A 17,315-nucleotide genomic window follows, 5' to 3' on the forward strand; every position below is an offset into this window, starting at 1 on the left:
GTAATACCCTCTTCAGTAACAGGGATTCTCCAACTTCTGGTGGTTCCTCTTTAACTTCAGGTTGAGGAATCTCCTCTTTGGTTTCAACAACATTCACATTACGTGGGTTTGCCGACTTCTGATGAGGGCAATCCCATTGCATATGTCCCCATTCAACACATATATAACACCGTGCATATCTTCCTCGGCCTCTGCCTCTAGGCACGAACCTTCCGCGCCCAGAATCTCCTTTTTGTGGTGTTCTATTGCTCGCACTCCCCGCCTCATTCTGAGAGTGTTAAACTTTGGATTCGAATGTCCCTCCTTCTTTTGCCGGATTCTTACCTCTGTTTCTCTGGTTTTGTTTGCGCAACAGTTTTTCCTCTGCCTTCAAGGCTGCTTGATAGGCATCCTCAACAGTTTTCAAACTTAACAGGCTAATCTCATCTTGGATCTCATACCTTAGCCCATTAATATACCTGGCTACTTTCTCCAAATCATCTTCTACATGCCCTGTTCTGATGCTTAACCTGTAAAATTCTTCAGTATATTCTTTAACAAACATTCCTTTTTGCTTCAGATTTTGCATCTGCTTAAAAAGATTCAAATGATAGTCTTTAGGCAAAAACTTGGCTTTCAGTTTGCTTACCATTTTAATCCATTGCTTGATCTTAGATTTCCCCTTTCTCGTTCTTGATGTCTGTAACTCGTCCCACCAGATGGCTGCATGGCCCTTCAGTCTAGTGACTACAAACTTCACCCTCTTATTCTCCTCAACCTCTTCATAATCGAAATACTGATCTATGGATCTGATCCAATCCATGAGCTCCTCTGCATTCAAACTCCCTTCATACATAGGAATTTCTATCTTAGGTTTGCTTCCAACTTTTGCCAGCATCTTGAGGACTTTGGCAGTTTCATTTTCTTCTCCTGCTTCCACCTCTTCATCAGATTCTTCTGAAGAACTCTTAGTTCTCTCATCAGGTGCTCTTCTCTGAGCTATTTCCATTGTCTCCATTCGTTCACGCAGTCTCCGCACTTCTTCTATCAGGACTGCATTTGGTTCTGGTCTCCCTCGACCAATTCCACTCCTTGGCGGAATCTTTGCTGCAACCACCTGCTAATTTGGCTCTGATACCAAAAAATTGATGCACCAAATTCCTGTGCTCAATCCAATTAGATTACAATCAATAGCGTAAAAACAATACAAACAGAAAAATCTTGTTTATCCCTAAAAATGCCGGAATGCTGAAATGAAAATCCTGTTTCAACTAAATATGGGAACTGAATTCTTTCGATCCATTCATACAGGGCGCAGCCCATCCAATTCCTTTCGCCCTCTCTAATAGATACAAACCACTGTTTTTAACAAAAAAAACATTTGCAACATATCTACGTTGCATTCCGTTGCAATTTACAAATGACATCAAAACATTTGCAGATTGATCCAAGTCTGATGTAATAGATCCACAGTTTTCTAATTAACACAGTTATCATACGTGTATATGGGTTGACCGATATACAATACATTACAACGCCATTTGTTTTCAAAATTGACGGTCACACCATAATTTAACATATAAATATATCGATTTTCCAGATTCCATGCAATTTGACCGGGATCGCTCACGAGAGTCTGGCATTAATACACTCCGTTGTATTAATTGTCGGAGGATTTCAATTCGCTGAACCTTTAATTACCACAGCTAACACTCCACATCAAACTCCGATGCGCAACTTCGGGGATCTGCGTTTGCAAATTTTCGGCGTTCTGATCCGATCCGAAATCGGATTCGGTAATGCTGGTTCACAAAAATGAACCTTAACGCTTGATCCGACGCCTCAACGATTTTAATTCAACTTATCTCTGTTCAAATGGATTTCATATGCTCACTTAACTATCCAGAATTCCTTCACAGGGACCTTTAAAATTAAAACTGAAATGCAATCACATTAATCAACAATTAAACACAAAATTCAACACATAATCTTTTCCCAATTCTTCATACATCATTGCGCACAATATGAACTTGTTAATAAAACAGAAACTTTGCGTTTTTCAATTACATAAAAAAAATTGAATTCTATTACACACAACACACGGTTTTCACTATCTTCTGAGCTCGCGCTCTCCAAGATCACACACCAAAACTAACTCTCTCTCTCCATGAAGAAAAATCTCTTCGTTTTATTACAACTGTCTACCCTTTACCCTCTAACTACTCGATACATAATCTTCTAAATATAAAAATTCTAACAATAAAACTCCTACTTATTTGCGCTCTCTTACACCTGTTATAACAATCTTATCAATAAGATAGACACAATTATTTATGAAGTTGACCTCTTTAGCAAACTAGATTTTAACACAGCGATGAATCTCACCCTGTCAGGCCACAACATGTGGACAATTTTCCACATTGCTGGCCAGTTCCGATGCTCCTGCATCATCTTCGTTGATTGCTCTTTCACTCTTGCTTGGGCATTGTCTTCACCTCAGCTCTGATACCATGTTAATTTTAGGTATGTTCTTTTCTAGAGCAATTTATTACAATTTTCACAGTTAGCTCCATATCTTTTCAAGATTAGCAATCACATCAGCACTAAGATAAAATGCAGATAGAACATAAACATAAATCACAGAAGACAAGCCAAGACAAGAGGACACAAGATGTGGCACTAGCCAGGGAAAAACCCCAATGTGGGGAAACCCTTGATCAATTCTTCTTTTATGTTCTTCAAAGTTCAGCAGAGAGAAATAGATAGTACATTTACAACAGAAGTCAACAATTTGACTTATCTAGATATGAGCATAGATTATCTCCTATAATGATATTACATGAGATTAGTTGAAGACATTCTGCTTCAACTAATTCTCCAAGGTGACAGCGTCACCTAACATAGTTATGCAGCTTGTACTGATGTTGCACCCATCACTATGCTACACCTAGTCACTAAGCTTCTCCCATCTACTCCCATCATCATGCCGCTCCTTACTAATGTGCCCATCATGCTGCATCATTCTTCATCATGCTGTCTCATTCATCATCATGTTGCTGCTATACTTCTGTTGCTTCATCATACATCCATATGTATATCAGCCTTAGCTACTTGCTATGGCTTGCAGCGTAGCAAAGCAGCTAGGCTATAGTTCCAGATTCCTGGACCCAAGGTAGCAGCTTAGCCCTCTGACTTCTAATCTGATGATCACTGCTCCTAATCGTATCTCATCCAAGTTACTATCATATACAGTCATATTAAGGATCACTTTATGCTCTAAGGTCGCTGTCATATCTGAAATTTCTGTCATGGATAAGCTGTATCACATATCACTGTAACATATTTGGATCAAAATCCTTGTCATATAACCATATGTATCTAACATACGAACATTCATAACTGTAATGTGAGCTAAGCCATACTAAATACAATTCGAGTCCACTGTAGTGTGATGCGATGCCAGGGATAGAGAAAATTTGAGCCACATAAATTTCGTGCCACAGAGAATATAGTGAGCTTGCTGCTGAGATTAGAACCTTAGATATATATGAACCATGAGCTTCTAAAATTGCGTGTCTTAGAGATCATTAGCGTGCCACTGTAATTCGAATGCGTGCGTATATTAGTGTGCCACTGTAATTCAAATGCATGCCTCAGAGTATATTAATGTGCCACTGTAATTCAAACGCGTGCCTCAGAGTATATTAGCGTGCCATTGTAATTCGAATGCGTGCGTATATTAGCGTGCTACTGTAATTCAAATGCGTGCCTCAGAGTATATTAGCGTGCCATTGTAATTCGAATGCGTGCGTATATTAGCGTGCCACTGTAATTCAAAAAAGTCTTGGAGATATTCAAACCACAGAGCCTTATAGATATTCAAGATAGAAATGCAAGCCTTAGATGAAGACTGAATCTCTTTCTTTTCTGCGTGTAGATCTCCTTATAAGCCTGCGGCTTACTGCGGCTAGGGCATTACTATGGCTAAGGCATCACTGTGGCTAGGGCATTGTCTACGGCTAGGGCATCATCTTCAGTTAGGGCATCATGTTAAATTGACAACTAGGGCCAAAATCCATGTGGGTCAGCTTATTTATTGTAGTTGATATTTTTATTGGATCCCTCTCGTCGAGAGGTGTAGGATTGATCCAAAGATCATCCAATTCCGATAAGTATTTATGGAGATATGAATTTATTTTGATTATGGTTTTATTATCTAGTCGACCAGCGACTTGAGTAGGATCAGAAGCCTAATAGTCACGCCTATTCATCACTTACGTTTTAGTATAAATTGGCAAGGACTTGAAGTCATTTTATACACATATTCTTGAGGTGATCTCCCCTCCACATCTTGGGTTTTTGGAGAAGGAGAGAACATAGAATATGTTGGCCTATATGATGCCCTAGCTCACACTCAGATGATGCTCTAAATTACAATCAATATAATGAATCTTCATATGTTGTTCAGGAAGTGAAACCCTACGCCGTTCATGGAAAAATATAAACTGGAATACACAACAATTTCATGAATGTATGTGGATACGCAACAATAGCAACTTCATGAATATATATACGCACAATGCTGGTATATACGTTGGGCATAAAATCGCAGGCAGAGACACTTACGTTGGTCACTAATGAAACTTATACACAGAATTAGACATGTTGTACATACATGCTGTCATGGCATATATATATATATGTCGGAATAATAATCGCTGCCCGTGGATACACGCATCAACACAATCACAACTTAGTCATATAGTCGGTGCTCGTAGAGGCATATACATGCATCAGACGTATGATAAACACTGTGTGTAGCCACTGTAAATACATGGAGGTGCAAGAGGAGCCCGTTATGAAACCAGCTCAAGAAAAGATAGAAAAGATAGATCAACACCTTAGAATTCAGCCTCTTCGAGGGGGCAACCTCCTTTACATTACATAAATGAACAATTCTTGGATGATACAAATGAAAAGACCTCCTTTTATATATAGGAGTCTAAGGGGTCATAACATAATCAGAGCCGACATAACAATAATAATGTAAGGGCACAATAATAACAATAGTGGCCTTCTATGGGGCACAATAGTAACAATATGGGCACTACATGGGTACATCAATATAATAAGTGGGTTGTACTAATAACAATAAGGGGTTACACTAGTAGTATAGGGGCCTAACATGCCCCTCTCCTTCAAAAAGCGTTGTCCTCAACGCTTGAGTAGTTCTTGATGCTTCTGTATAAAATTCTTGTCCTCCCATGTGGAATCTTCAGCAGGTAAGTTCTTCCACTTGATGAGATACTTTGAAATTGATCGATTTCGTAGCTGTCGAGTTCTTGTTTCTGTGACTGCTCCAGGTTCCAATATGATTTTTCCTTCCTCTTCAATTTCTGGCAATATTGTTTGAATTTGGATCTTTTGCAACTTTTGAATAAGTGACCATACTTCTTCGTCCTTCTTCCATTCATCCCTTGCTTCATTTATCCATTCTGGTTGGATAATAGAAATAGCACAAAACAATGCTTTCACATCCTCATCCTTGAAGAGTCTTCCCATTCGGTAAGGTCGGCATTTTTTAAGTGCATGTAGTATTGCCAACATTTCCTTCTCATAAATAGCTTGCTTGAGATGTAGCAGTAAAAATACCCAATCACCTACATCAAAACATTTTTCACTACAATGTTGATCTACCCGTTGTTTCGTTTGATTTTGCACCGAAGTGGTGTTATCCTTTAAAAGTTGGAGAACTTGTTGTTGATGCTTGATGTGATCTTTCATTGCTTGAACCTTTTTCTTCTTGATATGTCCTTCTATCTCTAGAGTTTGAGGAGTGGTAATTTCTTCCAATCCTTTACAAGATATGGTCGGATTCATTTCTTGATGCTCAATGTGATCTTACACTTCTTGAACATTTTTCTTCTTGATATGTCCTTATATCTTGATAGTTTGAGGAGTGGTAATTTCGACCAATGAATTACAAGATATGGTTGGATTCATTTCTTCTTTCTCGATGTGATCTTTCACTTCTTGCACCTTTTTCTTCTTGATATGTCCTTTTATCTTGAGAGTTTGAGGAGTGGTAATTCTTGCCAATGCTTTACAAGATATCGTCTGATTCATTTCTTCTTTCTCTGGGGTGGGGTCCTGACGTATATCTTCTTCTTTTGATGTTTCTTGATCCTTTTATTCCTCCCCGTCACATTCTATGTAAAATAATTTCTTCTCAGCACACTTATGACCTTTAGTGCATTTGCTATCACAATTGTAACAAAGCCCTTTTTCTCTTTTTTCTTCCAATTGTTGTGGTGTAACCCTTGTAGGTTGTGGAAGGCTAGGAGAAACAACACTTCCATCTTTATAGTTGTGAGGGGTATGCTTCCTGGTTTCCATAATTTTGCTTTCCACTATGTCACAAAGCCCTTTTACTCTTTCCAATTGTTGTGGTGTTGCTCTAAAGAAGGTGTTGCTCTTTGTATTTTCATAATGTGCTATCATTTCCTCTGTGAAAATTGACAATGTAACAAGTTGTTTACAAGAACAAAGCCCTTCATACCATAAAAATTGATCTAGTTCTAGATATGAAGATGAAATACATACCTTTTGTAACAGTGGTACATCATGTAGATCAAAATATTGCTCCATCTGAAGTATCCAATTTACCGGATTCTTGCCATCAAACTTCCTCATCTTGTTTTTTCTTGATTTTATGAGCTCGATCTTGAAACGACTATAACTCTGTACTTTTGGATCTTTAAGTTTTGAAATTGCGACTTGTATTAGCCCTCTGTGTCCTCTTTCCAATGCCACCAGTCTCATCCCAATTGGATTCTCAAAGAAGAGTTATGCCAAATCTCCCACAATGACCTGATTATAGACTAGTTCAGTAGAGCGAACTTGTACGACGTGCCACGAGTCACTGTTTCGATCTTTGGATCTAAAAAATATATACAAGAAACTACAATCCGTCCTCTTTCTTTAGCTTCTGATGAATTTTCAATTCGATGCCCAGAGAGAAAGTTATGACGATTTTCCCCAGGTCACCTGTTTGGAATGAAATTCAGGAGTCTGCAAGAAGACCAACTTCCTCAGATCATATCTCCGCAAATATAGCACGAATAGCTCTGAAATTTAGACCCGATGTTCAGCGTGATTTCTTCTCAAATGGGTTTTTTTTGCAACTTCTGAAACGTCGCAGAAAAAAGGTTATAGTGAAAATGTCACGATGACCTGTTTGGAGCAGTGAAACCCTAGAATCCAAAGCTCTGATACCAAATGTTATGAAACCAGCTCAAGAAAAGATAGAAAAGATAGATCAACGCCTTAGAATTCAGCCTCTTCGAGGGGGAAACCTCCTTTACATTACATAAATGAACAATTCTTAGATGATACAAATGAAAAGACCTCCTTTCTATATATAGGGGTCTAAGGGGTCATAACATAATCAGAGCCGACATAACAATAATAGTGTAAGGGCACAATAATAACAATAGTGGGCTTCTATGGGGCACAATAGTAACAATATGGGCACTACATGGGTACATCAATACAATAAGTGGGTTGTACTAATAACAATAAGGGGTTACACTAGTAGTATAGGGGCCTAACAGAGCCGCAGTGCTGAGGTATAGCCATCAAGGGAACGCAACATCATAAGCTGTCCAGAAGCCCCAACACGCAACACAGTCAAAAGAAAATTGCACTCATACGCTAAACCCTTACACGCAGTTAATGGGATAGTTATGAACGTAGTTACACAGCACTTATACGTTGCCCTAAGATGTATTACCTATATACATTGTTCTTTATGCTGGGCAGAAAGATTCATATGCTGTCATTCATATGACACCTATATGCACAAGACAACGAAGCCGCAGTCATAATAGAGTCGCAGTAAGGAATGAAGCTGTAGTCAATCGCAGTCAAGGTTGGACCTAGGGTTTGGCTGTGTCCTCGGATTGATTAAGGAACCGCAGAACTAAAGAAGCAATCGTGGTAATGAGATAAGGGTTCAATGAAGAGATCTGTAGCATACGACAGTCTCAACATGTTTCAAAAAACAGTGACAAGCATCATATATATATGCATGATCAGTAATGGACTGCATGTTGATGGATGAGATAAAATATGATGAATGATGCAGAGTAATGGGCATGAGCAACATGATGATGAATAGGGCTGTATAACGATGGAAGATGCTGAATAATGGGCAGCATGATGATAAAACCAGATGAGATGGTGCTGCAAGGTGTGGTAAATGGACGAAATGGATAGGTGAAGTCGTCACCTTGGAGAATTAGTTGAAGCAGGATGTCTTCAACTGATCTCAGGTATCATCGTTTTAAGAGATGATCTATGCTCAGATATAGATAGGTCAAAATGTTGACTTCTGTTGTAAATGTACTATCTCTCTCTCTCTCTTTCTCTAATGAAATTTGAAGAACAGAAAAGAAGAATTGATCAAGGGTTTCCCCACACATTGTGGGGTTTTTCCTTGGCTTGTGCCACATTTTGTGTCCTCTTGTCTTGGCTTGTCTTTTACGATTTATATTTATGTTCTATCTGCAGTTTACTTTATGCTGATGTGATTGCCAATATGGAAAAGAAATTAAATAAATTGCTCGAACATAGAACATACCTAATCTTAACATGGAATCAGAGCTGAGGTGAAGAGAATATCCAAGCAAGAGTGAAAGAGCAATCACCGAAGACAGTTGGGACAAGACAGAAGGATCAATGGGTTCCTCATAATTCACCTAGAGTGAAGTTGAAGCAGAGAATGATATCATAATGACGCAGTGGAAGTTTTTGATGGCCTACCTAAAGATCTAGGAAGTACGGATCTAAGGGTGGAAGGAAAGGTAGATGTCTTGATGATAAGTACGGCCCTTATGAGAAGGAGGACACGCCCGTCTCTTCAAAGAAAGCAAGGAATCCCAGAATCACTTTTATGTACCTGATCGCAAGAAGAACCTGGTGTCCATTTCGGAAATGGAAGACAAAGGTTTTAGGGTGGCACTCATCAATGAAAAGGTACGTGTTTGAGTAGAATTTTCAAAGATGCTTTTAAGTTTAGGGTTGCATTAAGTTACAAGAAGTCCAATGGGGACCATGTCCATTGACACATAACACCGAAGGTCTGTGAGTCAGATGGTGACAAGGAAGCATGAATTCAAAAAGAGCATGAAAGTACATGTTTGAGATGTACCGAAGGAAAATCTTACAAGAGGACCATTCCCCTCATGTAGTAGGTCCATAGTTTTGAAACAACTTGTGGAGTTTGAGATTCATGAATGGGAATCTCATGTATACAAGTGAAAGAAAGCCCTCTATGGATTGAAGAAAAACACCTTGGGCATAGTATGCGAGGATCAATAACTGTCTGATAAAGCTGAGATTCACTAGGAGTGAAACCGATCCAAACCATTACTTGAAGGATGTGGATGATAGACCTCTCATACCAACACCTTACAAGGACAACCTATGCAGACCCTCTCACCTGCAGAAGTAAGAGGGAGTTGGATTCCAGATGAGAAATGATAAACTGCAAGACTGTGACTACCTCGAGGAAGTCATACAGTAGTGATGTTGGACCAGATTTGGGAAAGTTCTTGGTGAACTTCTGTCCGGACATATGTTTTGCATTTAGCATGGGGAGCTCATACTTGGTTGAGCCTCACTAGATTGGTGCTAAGAATATTCTAAGATGTCTTCTGGACACCATCTCTCATGGATTGACATACACTACCGGAAATATGAAACTACATGATTATTCAAATGCTGATTGGGCAGGTAGTGTGGAGGATCACTAGAGCACTTCTTAGTGCTGTTTCTCTTTTGATTCTGCTTTGATATCATGGATGAGCAGGAAGCAAAATTCAGTTGTCATAAGCACTGCCGAGACCAGATACATATCTATGATTATGATCTCATATGACGCTGCCTGGTTGGGGAAGCTCTTTAGTGAGCTGTTTGTACGCATACCACTGTGATTATTTGTAACAACCAGAGGTGGGATTCGATTATTAAGGAATCCTGTATTCATCGATTGCTCCAGTAGATAGACATCATATATATGGTAAGTCGATGAGCAAGGAGGCTCCATCGCATTAAGATGATGTACAGGTCGATATAACTTGTCAAAGCCTCAGGGAAAGATCTAATCTATGATTTTCCCTAACGACTTTGAGTCGTCAAGAAACCGTTGTACAAGGGTCCTGCATGTTGCATACATTGAGCTCTGGGGGCTTGCAGTTCTTACTGGAGCAACATACAACCACAGGGTGACTCACCCTCCCCTGGTGGTGTGCACTAGAACAAGATGATTCGCTCTCTTATGGGACAAGATGATTTGCTCTCTTGTGGAACATGATGATTCGCTCTCTTGTGTAGCAGGATTGATGTGTTCTCCTATGAAGCCTGGATTGATGTGTTCTCCATGGCGATTATAACAGGATTGATGTGTTCTCCTGTGAGGCCTAGATTGATGTTTTCTCCATGGCGATTATAGCAGGATTGATGTGTTCTCCATGGAAATTATAGCAGGATTGATGTGTTCCCCTGTGAGGCCTGGATTGATGTGTTCTCCATGGCGATTGTAGCAGGATTGATGTGTTCTCCTGTAAGGAAAAGATTGATTAAGTTCTCCTATCGAGGCATCCCACCCATGTAGTCTGGGACTCATGGGAAGTACCTCTCATCTGATCAATGAGTAGGAAAATAAAGTTAGGGACCATAGTAGTACCGATGGATGCATCGTTGTATCTACCGTACTCCCTACACTAGGATGACCTCCATTGATCTGGTATCAATGATACTAGTCTGGGACCAGTGATAGGAGTTGTACATACTATGACGCTGACTTCGGGTCCGCTGAGACTGGTCTGGGACCAGTGGTACATACTCCGAGACTGAGTTCGTGTTAGTGCAACATTGGACTAGGACTAGTGAGAGTGGTACATACTATGACGCTGACTTCGGGTCGGTTGAGACTGGTCTGGGACCAGTGGTACACTCTCTGAGCTTGCGATACTGGTCTGGGACCAGCGGTAGGAGTGGTACCCAATATGACGCTGATTTTGGGTCAGTGGGGACTGGTCTGGGACCAATGGTACGCACTCTGAGATTGACTTCAGGTCAGTGGAGAATGGTATGAGACATTCTCGATCAATTCTTCTGCTTCTTTGTTCAGCAGAGCCAACAGAGCTGAGCAGAGCCTGCAGAGCAGAGAAGAGCCAACAGAGCTGAGCAGAGCCAGCAGAGCTGAGCAGAGCCAACAGAGCTAGGTAGAGCAGTGCAGGGCACTGATGGCAGAGATAGTACAGTCGGGATTATGGATCAACGGATGGAGTTCTCCCTAGTTGAGAGGGAGTGTTAAATTGACAACTAGGGCCAAACTCCATGTGGGTCAGCTTATTTATGGCAGCTGATATTTTTATTAGATCCCTCTCGTCGAGAGGTGTAGGATTGATCCAAATATCATCCGATTTCGATAAGTATTTATGGAGATATGAATTTATTTTGATTATGGATTTATTATCTAGCCGACCAGCAACTTGAGTAGGCTCAGAAGCCCAATAGTCACGCCTATTCATCACTTACGTTTTAGTATAAATTGGCAAGGACTTGAAGTCATTTTATACAAATATTCTTGAGGTGACCTCCTCTCCACGTCTTGGGTTTTGGAGAAGGAGAGAACATAGAATACGCTGGCCTAGATGATGCCCTAGCTCACACTCAGATGATGCTCTAAATTACAGTCAATATAATGAATCTCTATACACTGTTTAGGAAGTGAAACCCTACACCGTTCATGGAAACATATAAACTAGAATACGCAACAATTTCATGAATGTATGTGGATACGCAACAACAACAACTTCATGAATATATATACACATAATGCTGGTATATACGTTGGGCATAAAATTGCAGGTAGAGACACTTACGCTGGTCACTAATGAAACTTATACACAGAATTAGACACGCTGTCATGGCATATATATATATATATATATATATATATATATATATATATATATATATATATGCTGGAATAATAATCGCAGCTCGTGGATACACACATTAACACAGTCACAGCGCAGTCATATAATTGCTGCTCGTAGAGGCATATACACGCATCACATGCATGATAAATGCTGTGTGTAGCCACTGTAAATACATGGAGGTGCAAGAGGAGCCGCAGTCCTGAGGTATAGCCGTCAAGGGAACGTAGCATCATAAGCTATCCAGAGGCCCTAACACGCAACGCAGCCAAGGGATGAATGCAATCAAAATAAAATTGCACTCATACGCTAAACCCTTACACACAGTTAATGGGACAGTTATGAACACAGTCAAGGACGTAGTTACACGACACTTATACGCTGTCCTGAGATGTATTACCTATATACATTTTTCTTTACGTAGGGTAGAAAGATTCATACACTGTCATTCATATGACACCTATATGCACAAGACAATGAAGCTGTAGTCATAATAGAGCTGCAGTAAGGAATGAAGTTGCAGCCAATTGCAGTGAAGGTTGGACCTAGGGTTTGGCTGCGTCCTCGGATTGATTAAGGAACCGCAAAAATAAAGAAGCAATTGTGGTAATGAGATAAAGGTTCAATGAAGAGGTCCGTAGCATACGATAGTCTCAACATGTTTAAGAAAACTGTGAGAAGCATCATATATATATATATGCATGATCAGTAATGGACTGCATGTTGATGGATGAGATAAAAGATGATGAATGATGCAGAATAATGGGCATGAGCAACATGATGATGAATAATGCTGTATAACAATGGAAGATGCTGAATAATGGGCAGCATGATGATAAAACCAGATGAGATGGTGCTGCAAGGTGTGGTAAATGGACGAAATGGATAGGTGAAGTCATCATCTTGGAGAATCAGTTGAAGCAGGATGTCTTCAACTGATCTCAGGTATCATCGTTATAGGAGATGATCTCTGCTTAGATCTAGATAAGTCAAAATGTTGACTTCTGTTGTAAATGTACTATCTCTCTCTCTCTCTCTCTTTCTCTGCTGAACTTTGAAGAACACAAATGAAGAATTGATCAAGGGTTTCCCCACTCATTGTGGGGTTTGTCCTGGCTTGTGCCACATCTTGTGTCCTCTTGTCTTGGCTTGTCTTATGCGATTTATATTTATGTTCTATCTGCAATTTACTTTATGCTGATGTTATTGCTAATATGGAAAAGAAATTAAATAAATTGCTCGAGCATAGAACATACCTAATCTTAACACATCACCTGCGGCTAGGTCCTCATCTTTAGGCCAATGTATCCTCTCAGTGTCTCTCCTTTACCCAAAACCCAAAGACATGGAGAGGAGGAGATCACATGAAGAGTATATGTGTCTCAAATGACTTCAAGTCCTCTCCTATTTTTACTAAAATGTAGATGATGAATAGACATGACTATTGGGCTTCTGAGCCTACACAAGTTGCTAGCCGACTTGACAATTTGTCTTATAACACAAATAAATTCATAACTCCATGAATACTTATTGGAATCGGATGATCTTTAGATCAATCCTACAGCTCTCGATGAGAGGGATCCAATAAAAATATTAGCTACCATAAATAAGATGACCCACATGGAGTTTGGCTCTAGTTGTCAATTTTAACAATTCCTTATAATCTACACAAACTCGCCACTTTCCATTCTTCTTAGGGGCGACAACGAGTGATAAAACCAATTGACTATTTTATATAGGATATATGAAATTGACATTAATTAATTTGTGGCATTCTTGTTTAACTATATCTTTAATATGTGATTTCAACCTTCTTTGAGGTTGATGAATAGGACAAACATCTTTCTCTCTATAAATATGGTGTGTATATAATTCAGGATCAATGTCCTTCATATCTGTGTAATCCCAAGAAACATCTTATTTATCCTTCTAGAGGACTCGTATTAGTTATTCTCGCCGAGAACGGGTAAGATTGAAATTAATGTTTAATGTCTTACTAGGTTTGATTTCAACTAGAATGATGTTATGAACGACTATTGTAGGGATATAATAACTAGTGGACTCTTTCATAGGGTTACCTTGAGCTTCATTATCCAATATAACTTCAAGAATTTTGTAAGTTGGATTATCTAAACAAACTTATCGATCAAACGAGAACTATTACCTCAAAATGAGATCTCTAGCCAAAAACCCCCCCAAAAAATGAAAAAGCACGCTGAAAATGAAAAACACTAATATTGGAATAACAATTTTGTTGTTGTTGTTGTTTCTGGATAAATTTTCAACACTTTTTAAAAATGGTAGTAAAAACCAATTTTTTTGTGCAAAAGACACCCTGAAAATGAAAAGTGTTGATACTGGAATGGCGTCTTTTTTTTTGGGGTAAATTTAAAACATTTTTTAATAATGACATTAAAGATAAAATATCATCACTCTGGAAAACTTTAAAATTCCAATGATTTTCAAGCATGAAATTAAAGATAAAATATCACGTCTCTGAAAAGCCTTAAAATTCCAATGATTTTTAGCCATGACATTAAATATAAAATATCACGTCTTTAAAAAAACTTTAAAATTCTAACAATTTTGAGTCATGGTGGTAAAAAAAAAATACGTATAACTATTTTCAACCATAACATTAAAGATAAAATATCATGACGTAGAAAAACATTAAAATCTCGACAATCTTTCAACCATGGAATTAAAACCAAAGATTATGACTACAAAACTTTTTATGTTTTCAAAATATTTCAAGCATGACATTATGGAAAAATTTTATGACTAAAAAAACTTTAAAAATGAACACCTAAATGATAGAGTCATTATACCAATAGTAATTTCTTTTTTAAATGCTAAATGTATAACGTGTTGGTCAATAATTTTCATTGATGAAATATATATTGTTGGGCTCTCCTAGTAAATGTCACAATGAAGCCTTACATTTCCAAATGCCCTTACTATCCATGAAGCCACTTTGTCTTACCTCCAATTCTGCACTAATTGATGACTAGTCACATTAAAAAATGTTTTTTCACTACCTTAGAGGCAACCTATCAATACGATACCTATACCATCTTTTAGAGCATAATTTTTCCTTTTCAATGAGCTCTTACTTGGCCCAAAACTCCAAATAGTTTGGGAGATATAAATTTTTTTAAGTTAAGAATATTACTCTAGATAGTGAGCCGACCTACTCATGTCAACCTATTTGTATAGACACGAACACTATATATTAGGTATACATATTCATTCTTTATTCATCAATTCGATCATCAAGAAGAATCGCAGGTAATAGTTCACGTCTCGTGAACTTTAAGGAAAGAGAAACATAAAAACAAGAGGAGCCTAAAACTTGAAACAAGAGTTATATTTCTAACATAGACAAGGATTAATACAACTTGACAAGCTCGTTTTCAAAGAACATAACCTCATATTATCTTCAGAATTGTTGGCTCGATTTTCTGCAGATCTGTTGACACATCTTCAGAACTGTTGGCTTGATTTTTTTGCAGATTTGTTGACACATATTCAGAACTGTTGGCTCGATTTTTTTTGAGGATATGTTGACACATCTTCAAAACTATTGCCTCAAATTTCTCTGTGGACCTGTTGACACAGTTCCACCACTTAGAATTAAAGATAACCTTTGGTGCGTTGCAGTAACTCGGAACCGTGTCTCCAAACCTTGGATTGGGAATCTCTTTCTATACGATCATTGTGTAAAGGAATCTCAGATTAGGTAGTGTATCAATTGTTGCATTATCAAATAGGCAGTGGTGCATTCGGAAATGGTGCTCTCATAGTTTGTGACTGTGGCAATTGACACTTCAGAGTATGGGGTGTTCTCGGACAAGTGCAGTCTAGTATATCCTTTGTGAATCGGGCAGCAGTGTATCTTCGACTGTGGGTGTTGGTATATCCTCTTGGATTGGGCAATGTTGAAGTTCAAACTACAAAATGTTTTGAAGACCGGAACTATGGCATAAAACTTTGGACAATAACGGATTCCACCACCTCAATAAGCAGCGAACAATGACACAAGTAGTGATGGATTAAGTGAAGTAAAGCAAGTGGACAAATGAAGTTGACATTGAAGATTGCAATCAACAACACAGTAAGGTAATCTCATTGATGGCGGTCAAGTAAGTACCTTTTGCATTTTCAATTAAAAGAAGACAAGACAATAGGATTGGTGTTCTTAAACGCAAGGTTGGAGCCTTGGATAAGATAGGGTCGAAGCCCTAGAGGTTGGAGCCTCATCAAGTCCAAGATGGTGCTTGGCAAACATTCATCATTTATTGTATTCAATATTTTCTATACTTAATAAAATAATTATTATACATTTCTCTGATTAAATTATGAAGAATTTAATTGGTAAAAATAGCAATTGAAAAGAAACACTGATTCACCCCCCTGTCATTATTTCCAACATAGCGATTTTAAAATATTTGTCTAAGACAAGCTAACACATTGCAACAAAAATTTAAAAATCAACCATCAAATTGACACGTAGAGTAGGTGAACTTGACCCATTATAATGAGAACTTAAAGACCAACCATGAAATTAACACATTGTGGGTGCAAACTCGAATAATTATAACAAAAAATTTAAAATCAATTATTAAATTGCACATAATGGGATCAGGTTGCTAGTCGAGTATGGACACAGACCCTGCCGATTCTTTTTTTTAGAAAAAAAACAAAATAATAAATAAATATAAAATAAATAAAAATGAAAAATACGAAATAAAACAAAAATTCAAACATTGAAAAAGCAAAACACAAGAAGTTTTTAAAAAGTAATAACAAGTAATAAAACATAAAATAAATTAAAAAACATGAAAAAAATCAAATATAAAAAAATATATAAAAAAGACAAAAAAAACCATAAAAATATAAAAAAAACAAAATTAATTTGTAAAAACTATATATATATGTATGAAAGTATTTCTAAAAAACACATAATTTAAGAATTTTTTTAAAATTATTATTATTATTATTATTATTATTTAAGTTAAAAAAATTAAAATTAAAAAAACACAGTTAAAAAAATATAATAAATAAATAAAAATATAAATAAAGAAAAAATTAAAAGAATTACAAATAATCGACCTGCTGCCCATGTCCGAGGCCTTGTAGCCCTAGGCGACCATGGTCTTGCTTGCACTAGAATCTATTAATGCACTAGTAGAGGAATGTTCTGGGCAGGAACAAGAAATCAAAATGTATAACATTGAACAAGTTACCCCCACTAACGCAACCACCTCTTGGTAAACAAATGTGTGACAATATCTTGAGCATGGTACCTTTCCCTCTCACTTATCAGCA

Source organism: Pinus tabuliformis, chromosome 4_1 (genome assembly GCF_031772625.1).
Source record: "Pinus tabuliformis cultivar Carrire ecotype Pingquan chromosome 4_1, CPIR1, whole genome shotgun sequence".
Taxonomy (NCBI): Eukaryota; Viridiplantae; Streptophyta; class Pinopsida; order Pinales; family Pinaceae; genus Pinus; species Pinus tabuliformis.